The 11,360-nt window shown below is 46.5% G+C and overlaps 1 pseudogene; it reads left to right on the top strand.

The window, feature by feature from the left end:
- Window positions 1–2,194: 2,194 nt before the first annotated feature.
- Window positions 2,195–3,602, top strand: LOC102131852 (small ribosomal subunit protein uS5 pseudogene; annotated as a pseudogene).
- Window positions 3,603–11,360: the final 7,758 nt, after the last annotated feature.

Below are 11,360 nucleotides of genomic sequence, written 5' to 3'. Positions count from 1 at the left end.
TAGACCAATTTTTCAGAACTAAAATATCTTGAAGCTTTATGGTTTCAATTATCTAAGGGTGATGAAAAGTTTTGGTCATAATTCAGTATCAGTACATCCATGTCAGATACGGCATCATGAACTTTTATTACTTCATATATGGACTACCCTTTAAGAAATAATAATAGAGACCTGGCACAGTGGCTCACACCTGTAATCCCAGCACTTTGAGAGGCTGAGGTGGGTGGATCACCTGGGGTCAGGAGTTGGAGACAAGCCTAGCCAACAAGGCAAAACCCTGTCTCTACTAAAAGTACAAAACTTAGCCAGGTGTGGTGGTGGGTGCCTGTAATCTCAGCTACTTGGGAGGCTGAGGCAGGGAGAATTCCTCGAACCCAGGAGTCACAGGTTGCAGTGAGCCAAGACTGTGCCACTGTACTCCAGTCTGGGTGACAGATCGAGACTCTGTCTCAAAAAAAGGAAAGAAAAGAAATAATAATAGCAGAACTTTATTTAAAGGAGATTTTGAGGCTTACTATGGATGATTATTTTCATTTTGGCAACATATACCGAGTTAAAGCTGGGCGCCGTGCCTCACACCTATAATCCCAGCACTGTGAGAGACTGAGGCAGGCAAATCACCTGAGGTCAGGAGTTCGAGACCAGCCTGGCCAACACGGTGAAACTCTGTCTCTACTAAAAATACAAAAATTAGCTGGGGCCGGGCGCGGTGGCTCAAGCCTGTAATCCCAGCACTTTGGGAGGCCGAGACGGGCGGATCACGAGGTCAGGAGATCGAAACCATCCTGGCTAACATGGTGAAACCCCGTCTCTATTAAGAAATACAAAAAACTAGCCGGGCGAGGTGGCGGGCACCTGTAGTCCCAGCTACTCGGGAGGCTGAGGCCGGAGAATGGCGTGAACCCGGGAGGCGGAGCTTGCAGTGAGCTGAGATCCGGCCACTGTACTCCAGCCTGGGCGACAGAGCGAGACTCCGTCTCAAAAAAAAAAAAAAAAAAAAAAAAAAAAAAAAAATTAGCTGGGTATGGTGGCACAAGGCTGTAATCCCAGCTACTTGGGAGGCTGAGACAGGAGAATCCCTTCAACCCAGGAGGCGGAAATTGAGCCGAGATCATGCTATTGCACTGTAGCCTGGGTGACAAAATGAGACTCCGTCTTAAAAATATATATATATATTTATATAGATATAATAATATTACATATTTATATACATATTATATGTATCTATATACATAGATGCATATACATATTAACACAAATATATGTATATACATATATGTATATTTAATATACATATTATATATATTGTTAACATGAGGTTTTTACGCTATCCTATTTGAAGAGAAGAAATGGCAAAATTGACCTGAAAATCTAAACTCCTCGAACAGTAATTCTTGGGTTGAAAAGTAGAGTTCGGCTGGGCGCTGTAGCTCACTCCTGTAATCCCAGCACTTTGGGAGGCCGAGGTGGGTGGATCACCTGAGGTCGCGAGTTCAAGACCAGCCTGACCAACATTGGAGAAACCCCCTCTCTACTAGAAATACAAAATTAGCTGAGCATGGTGGCGTGCGCCTGTAATCCCAGCCACTCGGGAGGCTGAGGCAGGAGAATCGCTTGAACCCAGGAGGCAGAAGTTGTGATGAGCCGAGATCCCGCCATTGCACTCCAGCCTGGGCAACAAGAGCGAAACTCCCTCTTTTTTCTTTTCTTTTTTTTTGGAGATGGAGTCTCACTCTCTCGCCCAGGCTGGAGTGCAGTGGCGTGATCTCGGCTCACCGCAAGCTCCGCCTCCCGGATTCACGCCATTCCCTTGCCTTGGCCTCCCCAGTAGCTGGGACTACAGCGCCCACTACGGTGCCCTGCTAATTTTTTTGTATTTTTAGTACAGACGGGGTTTCACCGTGTTATCCATGTTAGTCTCAATCTCCTGACCTCGTGATCCGCCCGCCTCGGCCTCCGAAAGTGCCGGGATTACAGGAATGATCTCATGTAATTATTAAATGAAATTCCAGCAAGTTACATGTATTTCACCTTCTATTTTAAAAGAGCTGTAATTCCAGATAGAAAAATACATGTTTTGGTTATGGGATACTTTTGTTTGTTTTGTGATGGGGCTGGCTGTGTTGCCCAGGCTGGCCTCAAAACTCCTGAGCTCAAGCAATCCTTCCACTTCAGCCTCCTGAGTATCTGGGATTGCGGAGACACAACACCACATCAGGCTGGGATCCTTCATTCTTACATTTCTTTCATGATGGGTTACATGAAATAGTTAACACTATTGAAAATGTTGTGAAATGTCATAAGGTTTCATTGTGTTGTTAGCTACTTAGCTAACAACAACAACAAAAGATTTATATAATCCCTAGATTCTAAAAGTTGTGACTATAGCAGATACATTTTTCTGTTACGACATTAATGTACTGCTTCTCCGAGAAAACACCAAATGGCGGATGACGCCCGCGCAGCGGGCGGGGGCGGGCGGGGGAGGCGCCGGAGGCCCCGGGGGCCCTGGGAAGGGAAACCGCTGTGGCTTCCGCGGAGGGATTCGGCAGTGGCATGGGGATCCGGCAGTGGCATCCGGATCCGGGGTCGCGGCAGCGGATGGGGCCCAGGCCGGGGTCGCGGCAGCGGATGGGGCCCAGGCCGGGGTGGCGGCAGCGGATGGGGCCCAGGCCGGGGTGGCGGCCGTGGATGGGGCCCAGGCCGGGGTGGCGGCCGTGGATGGGGCCGAGGCCGGGGTGGTGGCCGTGGATGGGGCCGTGGCCAAGACCGCGGAGCTCGCGGAGGCAAGGCCGAGGATAAGGAGCGGATGCCCGTCACCACACTGGGCCCCCTGGCCAAGGACATGAAGATCAGGTCCTTGGAGGAGGAGATCTATCTCTTCTCCCTGCCCATCAAGGAATCTGAGATCATTGACTTTCTCCTGGGGGCCTCTCTCAGGGATGAGGTTTTGAAGATTATGCCGGCGCAGAAGCAGTAGATCCGCCCGCGCCGGCTAGCGTACCAGGTTCAAGGCGTTTGTTGCCATCAGGGACTACAACCGCCACGTTGGTCTGGTTGTTAAGTGCTCCAAGGAGGTGGCCGCCGCCATCCGCGGAGCCATCATCCTGGCCAAGCTCTCCATTGTCTCCGTGCGCGGAGGCTACCGGGGGAACAAGATCGGTAAGCTGCACACCATCCCTTGCAAGGTGACAGGCCGATGCAGCTCTGTGCTGGTGCGTCTCATCCCCTTGCCCAGGGGCACTGGCATCATCTCAGAGCCTGTGCCCAAGAAGCTGCTCATGATGGCTGGTATCTATGACTGCTGCACCTCAGCCAGGGGCTGCACTGCCACTCTGGGCAACTTTGCCAAGGCCACCTTGGATGCCATCTCTAAGACCTATAGCTACCTGACCCCCGACCATCTAGAAGGAGACTGTATTCACCAAGTCTCCCTATCAGGAATTCACTGACTACCTCCCCAAGATCCACACCAGAGTCTCCGTGCAGAGGACTCAGGCTCTAGCTGTGACTACAACAAAGGGTTTTTATACAAGAAAAATAAAGTGAATTAAGCCTGTTACTGTCAAAAGAAAAGAAAAAAAAAAAAAGGCATGAATGTGCTGGGTATGATTTGAACTGGATTTGTTTCAAGCCTACAAGCCTCTCTCTCTGATAAGTGCCATCAAAAAACACTGGGTGGTCGGGCGCGGTGGCTCATGCCTGTAATCCCAGCACTTTGGGAGGCCGAGGCGGGCGGATCACGAGGTCAGGAGATCGAGACCAGCCTGGCTAACACGGTGAAACCACGTCTCGAGTAAAAATACAAAAAATTAGCCGGGCGTGGTGGCGGGCGCCTGTAGTCCCAGCTACTCCAGAGGGTGAGGCAGGAGAATGACGTGAACCCGGGAGGCGGAGCTTGCAGTGAGCCGAGATCCACTGCACTCCAGCCTGGGCAACAGAGTGAGACTCCGTCTCAAAAACAAAACAAAACAAAACGGTGAAATAATGTTTACTTACTTATTTATTCAACACATATTTATACCCCAAAGGGAGTCTTGTGGAGAACAGAGATGGATGCATACTGTGGGTCCTTGCCTGCCCCTTGAGAGGCAGCATATAAATGTCATTCATGTTATTCTTATGTGTGGAAAACTACCCAAGCTGCTCTTAGCTTTCTTCCTCCTCCTCCTCCTTCTTCCTCCTCCTCCTCCTTCTTCCCCTCCCTCCCTCCCTCCCTTGGTCCCTCCCTTCCTTGGTCCCTCCCTTGCTCCCTCCCTCCCTCCTTCTCTCCCACTCTCCCTCTCTCCCTCCCTTCCTCCATTCCCTCCTTCCTTCCTGGCTAATCAAGTGAAGCAGTGGGAGTGGAGAAGGAACTGAGAAGTCTATAACTGGTTGTGATCAATTAGTTGTAAACACCACTGCATTCAGACCAGCCTTTAGTTTTCTCTAATGTCTCATTTTAAAGCTTTTGTTTAGGAATGTATCTAAATCTTTTTTTTTTTTTTTTTTTCTTGTTTTTGAGACAGTCTTGCCCTTGTCGCCCAGGCTGGAGTGCAGTGGCACAATCTCGGCTCACTGCAGCCTCTGCCTCCTGGGTTCAAGCGATTCTCCTGCCTCAGCCTCCAGAGTACCTGAGATTGTAGGCGCCCACCACCACACCTGGCTAATTTTTGTATTTTTAGTAGAGACGGGGTTTCTCCATGTTGGCCAGGCTGGTCTTAACTCCTGACCTCAAGTGATCCACCCACTTCGGCCTCCCAAAATGTTGAGATTACAGGCATAAGCCACCATGCCAGCCAGGAACACCTTTCAGAATCTGATGGAACCACTTAACTTTCCTTAGAAAAAATACACACAAGGCGGGGGGTGGTGGTTCATGCCTGTAATCCCAGCACTTTGGGAGGCTGAGGTGGGTGGATCACTTGAGGTCAGAAGCTCGAGACCAGCCTGGCAAACATGGAGAAACCCCATCTGTACTAAAAATACAAAAATTAGCCAGGTGTGGTGGCGGGCGCCTACAATCCCAGGTACTCTGGAGGCTGAGGCAGGAGAATCGCTTGAACCCCAGGAGGCAGAGCTTGCAGTGAGCCGAGATCGCGCCACTGCACTCCAGCTTAGATGACAGAGCAAGACCCTGTCTCAAAAAAGAAAAGAAAAAAAACACACACACACACACACACAAATGCAAGCACATCAAGTTCTGAATGTGTGTTCAAAGGGTTATGATCTCTCTTAAAGTTTATCCATTACCCCCTAGCCATGGACCCTAGGTTAAAACCCATTTCCTTAAACTAGCTACTCTAAAGAATATCTTATTTTAGAAGGGATACAATCATTAGATAGAAAGTTGAATTAGACAATTTTAAGACATTACTCAACCTAGAGATAGGTACGTTACTAAAGAGAATAAAAAAAGCAGAAAGATTGACTACTTTAATTTTTTTTTTGTTTTGTTTGTTTTTGAGACAGAGTCTTGCCCTGTTGTCCAGCCTGGAGTGCAGTGACATGATCTCAGCTCACCTCAACCTCTGCGTCCTGGGTTCAAGCAGTTCTCCTGCCTCAGCCACCTTGGGTAGCCGGGATTACAGGCACCCACCACCATGCCTGGCTAATTTTTTTGTAGAGATAGGTTTCACTATGTTGACCAGGCTGGTCTCGAACTCCTGACCTCAGGTGTTTCACCCGCCTTGGCCTCCCAGCCTGGGATTTCAGGCATAAACCAGTGCACCCAGCCCAATAAATAACTTTTAGCAATCTTCCCACACCTTAAAATTAACTCTAATTGCATTTTACTATGGAAATTATAGAGCATTTTCTAAATTTCTCTCTATAGACTAAAGGCCATAGTATGAAAATTGTTTCACTAAATAAAATTTTGGTTATGGCCGGGTGTGGTGGTTCACTCCTGTAATCCCAGCACTTTGGGAGTCCGAGGCGGGTGGACAACAAGGTCTGGAGTTTGAGATCAGCCTGGCCAATATGGTGAAACCCTGTCTCTACTAAAAATACAACAATTAGCTGGGCATGGTGGCGGGCACCTGTAGTCCCAGCCACTGGGGAGGCTGAGGCAGGAGAATCACTTGAACCTGGGAGGCAGAGATTGCAGTGAGCTGAGATCGTGCCACTACACTCCAGCCTGGGTGACAGCAAGATTCCATCTCAAAAAAAAATAAAAAACAAAAATTTAGTTAGCACTTTGTTTTCTTTTTTTTTTTTTTTTTTTTTTTTTTTTGAGACGGAGTCTTGCTCTGTCACCCAGGCTGGAGTGCAGTGAACGGATTTCAGCTCACTGCAAGCTCCTCCTCTTGGGTTCACGCCATTCTCCTGCCTCAGCCTCCCCAGTAGCTGGGACTACAGGCACCCGCCACCTCGCCCGGCTAGTTTTTTGTATTTTTTAGTAGAGACGGGGTTTCACCGTGTTAGCCAGAATGGTCTCGATCTCCTGACCTCATGATCCGCCCGTCTCAGCCTCCCAAAGTGCTGGGATTACAGTGTTTTCTTATGACACACGTCTGTCATCTAAAAGTACAGTAGGCTGGGTGCAGTGGCTCACACCTATACTCCTAACACTTTGGGAGGCCAAAACGGGAGGATGGCTTGAAGCCAGGACCAGTCTGGGCAACATAGAAAGACCCTGTCACTACAAAAAAATTGAACAATTAGCTGAGAGTGGTGGCAACACCTGTAGTCCCAGCAACTCCGAAGGCTGAAGAAGGGGGATGAACTGAGCCCAGGAGTTAGAGGCTGCAGTGTTTTGTTTTGTTTTTGTTTTGACACGGGGTCTTGCTCTGTCACCCAGGCTGGAGTGCAATGGCGCCATCGCAGCTCACTGCAGCATCCGACTCCTGGGTTCAAGCAATTCTCCCACCTCAGCCTCCCGAGTAGCTGGGATTACAGAGGTGCACCACCATGCCCAGCTAACTTTTGTATTTTTAATAGAGACGGGGTTTCACCATGTTGGCCAGGCTGGTCTCAAACTCCTGACCTCAGGTGATCCACCCACCTCCGCTTCCCAAAGTGCTTGCATTACAGGCGTGAGTCACTGTGCTCGGCTGAGGAGGCTGCAGTGTTATGATCGCACCACTGCATTCCAGCCTGGGCAACAGAGGGAGACCTTGTCTCCCAATAAATAAAAGTAGAGTAAGCCTTAGTTTACAGAGGGCTTAATTTAGTTAACTTTTACTTAAAATAGAATTTAACGTTCTTTTTTTTACACCAATTCAGTCTGTTTTGAAAGTCAATTCATAGAATTGACTTAAATATACTCGGTACTAAAGAAGTTCTAAGAATAACTTATATGGAAAGATTTCTGCTTTGTAGCTGTCAAAATAGATTACAAATTAATGTATCCTTTATTGGACTTGTGCTACAGAAAAAAATTGATGTAAACCCTGTGTACATTTAATCAAAACATTACAATACTACTCTCAAAGTGGTGAATTTTTTGTGTTCAAAGGAAGATTTTGTTTAAAAAAAAGTCAATTTTATGTGTATTAACTAACCTCAATAAAGCTGATTTTAAAGAGGGGCATAGCTGGGTCCAGTGGCTCATGCCTGTATTCTCAGCACTTTGGAAGGCAGAGGCAGATGGATCACTTGAGTCCAGGAGTTAGAGACCAGCCTGGGCAACATGGGGAAACCTTGACTCTACAAAAAATATACGAAAATGAGCTGGGCATGGTGGCATATGTCTATAGTCCCAGCTACTTGGGAGGCTGAGGCAGGAGCATCAATTAAGCCTGAAAAGTGGAGGCTGCAGTGAGCAGAGATCCCACCACTGTACTCCAGCCTGGGCAGAGAGAGACACAGTCTCAAAAAAAGAAAAAAGGGAGGGGGATAGCCAGGCTCGGTGGCTCACGCCTGTAATCCAGCAATTTGGGCGGCCGAGGCTGGTGGATCACCTGAGGCCAGGAGTTCAAGACCAGCCTGGCCAACATGGTGAAATCCCGTCTCTACAAAAATACAAAAATTAGCCGGCGTGGTGGCGCACGCCTGTAATCCCAGCTACTCGGGAGGCTGAGGTGGGAGAATTGCTTGAACCCAGGAGGCGGAAGTTACGGTGAGCCGAGATCACACCACTGCACTCCAGCCTGGACGACAGAGCAAGACTCCATCTCAAAAAAAAAACAAAAAACAAAACAAAAACCGGAGGGGATAGAAGAATGGCTAACAAATGATTGTATAATACCCCTATGATTGAAAATGAAATTATTTTTAAAATCATGTTTTAAAAAGAGTTTTAAAAATGACTGGGTGTGGTGGCTCACGCCTGTAATCCCAGCACTTTGAGAGGCCGAGGCTGAAGGATCACCTAAGTTCAGGAGTTTGAGACCAGTCTCACCAACATGGTGAAACCCCATCTCTACTAAAAATACAAAAATTAGCCAGATGTGGTGGCACGTGCCTGTAATCCCAGCTACTCAGGAGGCTGAGGTGGGAGAATCACTTGAATCTGAAAGGCAGAGGTTGCAGTGAGCCGAGATTACACCAGTGTACTCCAGCCTGGGTGACAGAGCGAGACTCTGTCTCAAAAAAAGAATTTAGCCGGGCGCGGTGGCTCAAGCCTGTAATCCCGGCACTTTGGGAGGCCGAGACGGGCGGATCACGAGGTCAGGAGATCGAGACCATCCTGGCTAACACGGTGAAATCCCGTCTCTACTAAAAAATACAAAAAACTAGCCGGGCGAGGTGGCGGGCGCCTGTAGTCCCAGCTACTCGGGAGGCTGAGGCCGGAGAATGGCGTAAACCCGGGAGGCGGAGCTTGAGTGAGCTGAGATCCGGCCACTGCACTCCAGCCTGGGCGACAGAGCAAGACTCCGTCTCAAAAAAAAAAAAAAAAAGAAAAGAAAAACCCCAGATCATGGCTTGAATTTAGTTATCATGTCTTTTCAGTCTCCTTTAATCTGAAATACTCCTGTCTTTATCTTTTATAATATTGAAATTGTTTAAGCTCCCAAGTCAATTATTTTATAGACTACTTCTCAATTGGGGGGTATCTGATTTTTTCTGATTATAGCAGTGATTATACTTATTTTTTGTGAAATATCACCAATGTCTTTAGTGCATCAGGAAGCACATGATATCCATTATTCCCATTACTGATGATATTAACTTTAATCCCATGGTTTGATATGCCAGGTTTCTCCAGTGTAAATTTACATAGTTTTTTTGTTTTGTTTTCATTTTTTTTTTTTTTTTTTGGAGATGGAGTCTCGCTCTGTCACCCAGGCTGCACTGCAGTGGCATGATCTTGGCTTACTGCAACCGCTTTCCTACTGCAACCCATGTCTCCCAGTTTCAAGCAATTCTCCTGCCTTGGCCTCCCGAGTAGCTGGGACTACAGGGGTATGCTGCCACATCTGGCTATTTTTTTGATGTTTTTAGTAGAGACAGGGTTTCACTGTGTTGCCCAGGCTGGTTTCAAACTCCTGAACTCAGGCAATCCGCCTGCCTCAGCCTCCCAAAGTGCTAGGATTACAGGTGTGAGCCACCATGCCTGGCCCAAAGTTTTTTCTTATTTGTAATAAATAGCTTGTGAAGATATATTTTCAGATTATATAAATTCCTTGTTATTCCTGAATTTTTTGTTTGTTTGTTTGAGATGGAGTCTTACTCTGTCGCCAGGCCCAGGCTGGAGTGCAGTGGCGCGATCTCAGCTCACTGCAACCTCCGCCTCCCAGGTTCAAGCGATTCTGCTGCCTCAGCCTCCTGCGTAGCTGGGACTATAGACGTGTGCCACCACACCTGGCTAATTTTTTATTTTTAGTAGAGACGGGGTTTCACCATGTTGGCCAGGCTGATCTTGAACTCCTGACCTCAGGTGATCCACCGGCCTCGGCCTCTTAAAGTGCTGGAATTACAGACATAAGCCACCACACCCGGCCTATTCCTGAAATTTTTATGTACTAGTTTTAGTACCCATCAGAGACTTCTCTTATCAACTATTATTATTGTGGTTGCCAAATAATAACATATAGTTTTTTTACATTTATATATTAACCCACCTATAATTTGTATTGTTGCAATATTGTATGAGGCAGGAGTCTAAATCTATTTTCTTCCAAATAGCCATATACCATCCTTTATTGATTTGTCATTTTCCCATAAAAATAAAATGCCACCTTTATCGTGTAAGTACACAAGTTTTCTTTCCTTTTTTGAGACAGGGTCTCATTCTGTCAGCTAGGCTGGAGTGCAGTGGCACGACCATGGCTCACTGCAGCCTGGATCTCCCAGGCTCAACTTACACATCAGCCTCCTGAGTAGCTAGGACTACAGGTATGCACCATCAAACCCAGCAAATTTTTTATTTTTTGTAGAGATGGGGATCTCACTATGTCGTCCAGGCTAGTCTTGAACTCCTGGGCTCAAGTGATCCTCCTGCGTCAGCCTCCCTAAGTGCTGGGATTACAGGCATGAGCCACCACACCCAGCCCATGTAAGTTTTCATAGGTACTTGGATCTAGTCTGGAGTCTATTCCTGATTGTTTATTCATTTCTAAGTACATTCTTCCATGTGATCTTTGGAACTATTTCATTGAACTTCCAGCCCCCAGTCCCAAATCTTGTAGGGACAACTATAAACTGTTTAATAAGACCTTTCCCCTTCAGTGTAGGAATTTGGCCTTTCATTAAATTTCTAGTTGTTTCTCTAGTACCCTGGTAAGGATAGTATGTCAACTATGTTACAACATTGCTTGTGGTAAAAATGATTTGACTGGTAAATTGTGTCTGGACTGGGAGAAACTAAAGTATCCAATGGAGACACTACATCTTAAGTGCAATGACGTAAGAGGCATGTGTCTCAGAAAGCTTGGAAGCGATGCCTGTGGGTACTGGGTCATAAAACTTTTAAAACCAGGTGTCTTGTGCACTTGCGTGATGTGGATCTCACATCTCACACCTAAGTTGTATTGCTGTGTGAACTGCTACAAGGTTTCCTGTGGAATGCCTGGCACTGCCCTACTTGCTGCTTCCTATCCTGTATTTTTCGAAGTGAATATGCCAAATGTGGACTAATGGTTTTCTAAGTCTGAATGTTTAACTTAAGACACCCTGCTGGTGCATTCTCACTGTAACTCCATGAAGTGTACAATAATATACATTTGGAGGTAAGGATTGAAATATTTATAGTACTAGGTTTTCCCATTCAGTAGTATGAACTCAGGATATATACATAAAAGACAACAAATGTTTTTCATTTTCTTCATTTGAGCTTTGCACTTTAATAACGAATTTAATAATTTGTTGTTAAAAAATAGTATAAATTCTAAATCACCTTAAGAACAACCAAAGCATACAAACCATACTTTAAAATGATAAATTTTATTAAAAGTTTGATTACAAATATATGTGTATGCCTTTACAAAGACAGGTTT

Source organism: Macaca fascicularis, chromosome 3 (genome assembly GCF_037993035.2).
Source record: "Macaca fascicularis isolate 582-1 chromosome 3, T2T-MFA8v1.1".
Lineage (NCBI taxonomy): Eukaryota > Metazoa > Chordata > Mammalia > Primates > Cercopithecidae > Macaca > Macaca fascicularis.
The sequence above is the reverse complement of the archived record's forward strand: the minus strand, read 5'-3'. Positions and strand labels throughout refer to the sequence as shown.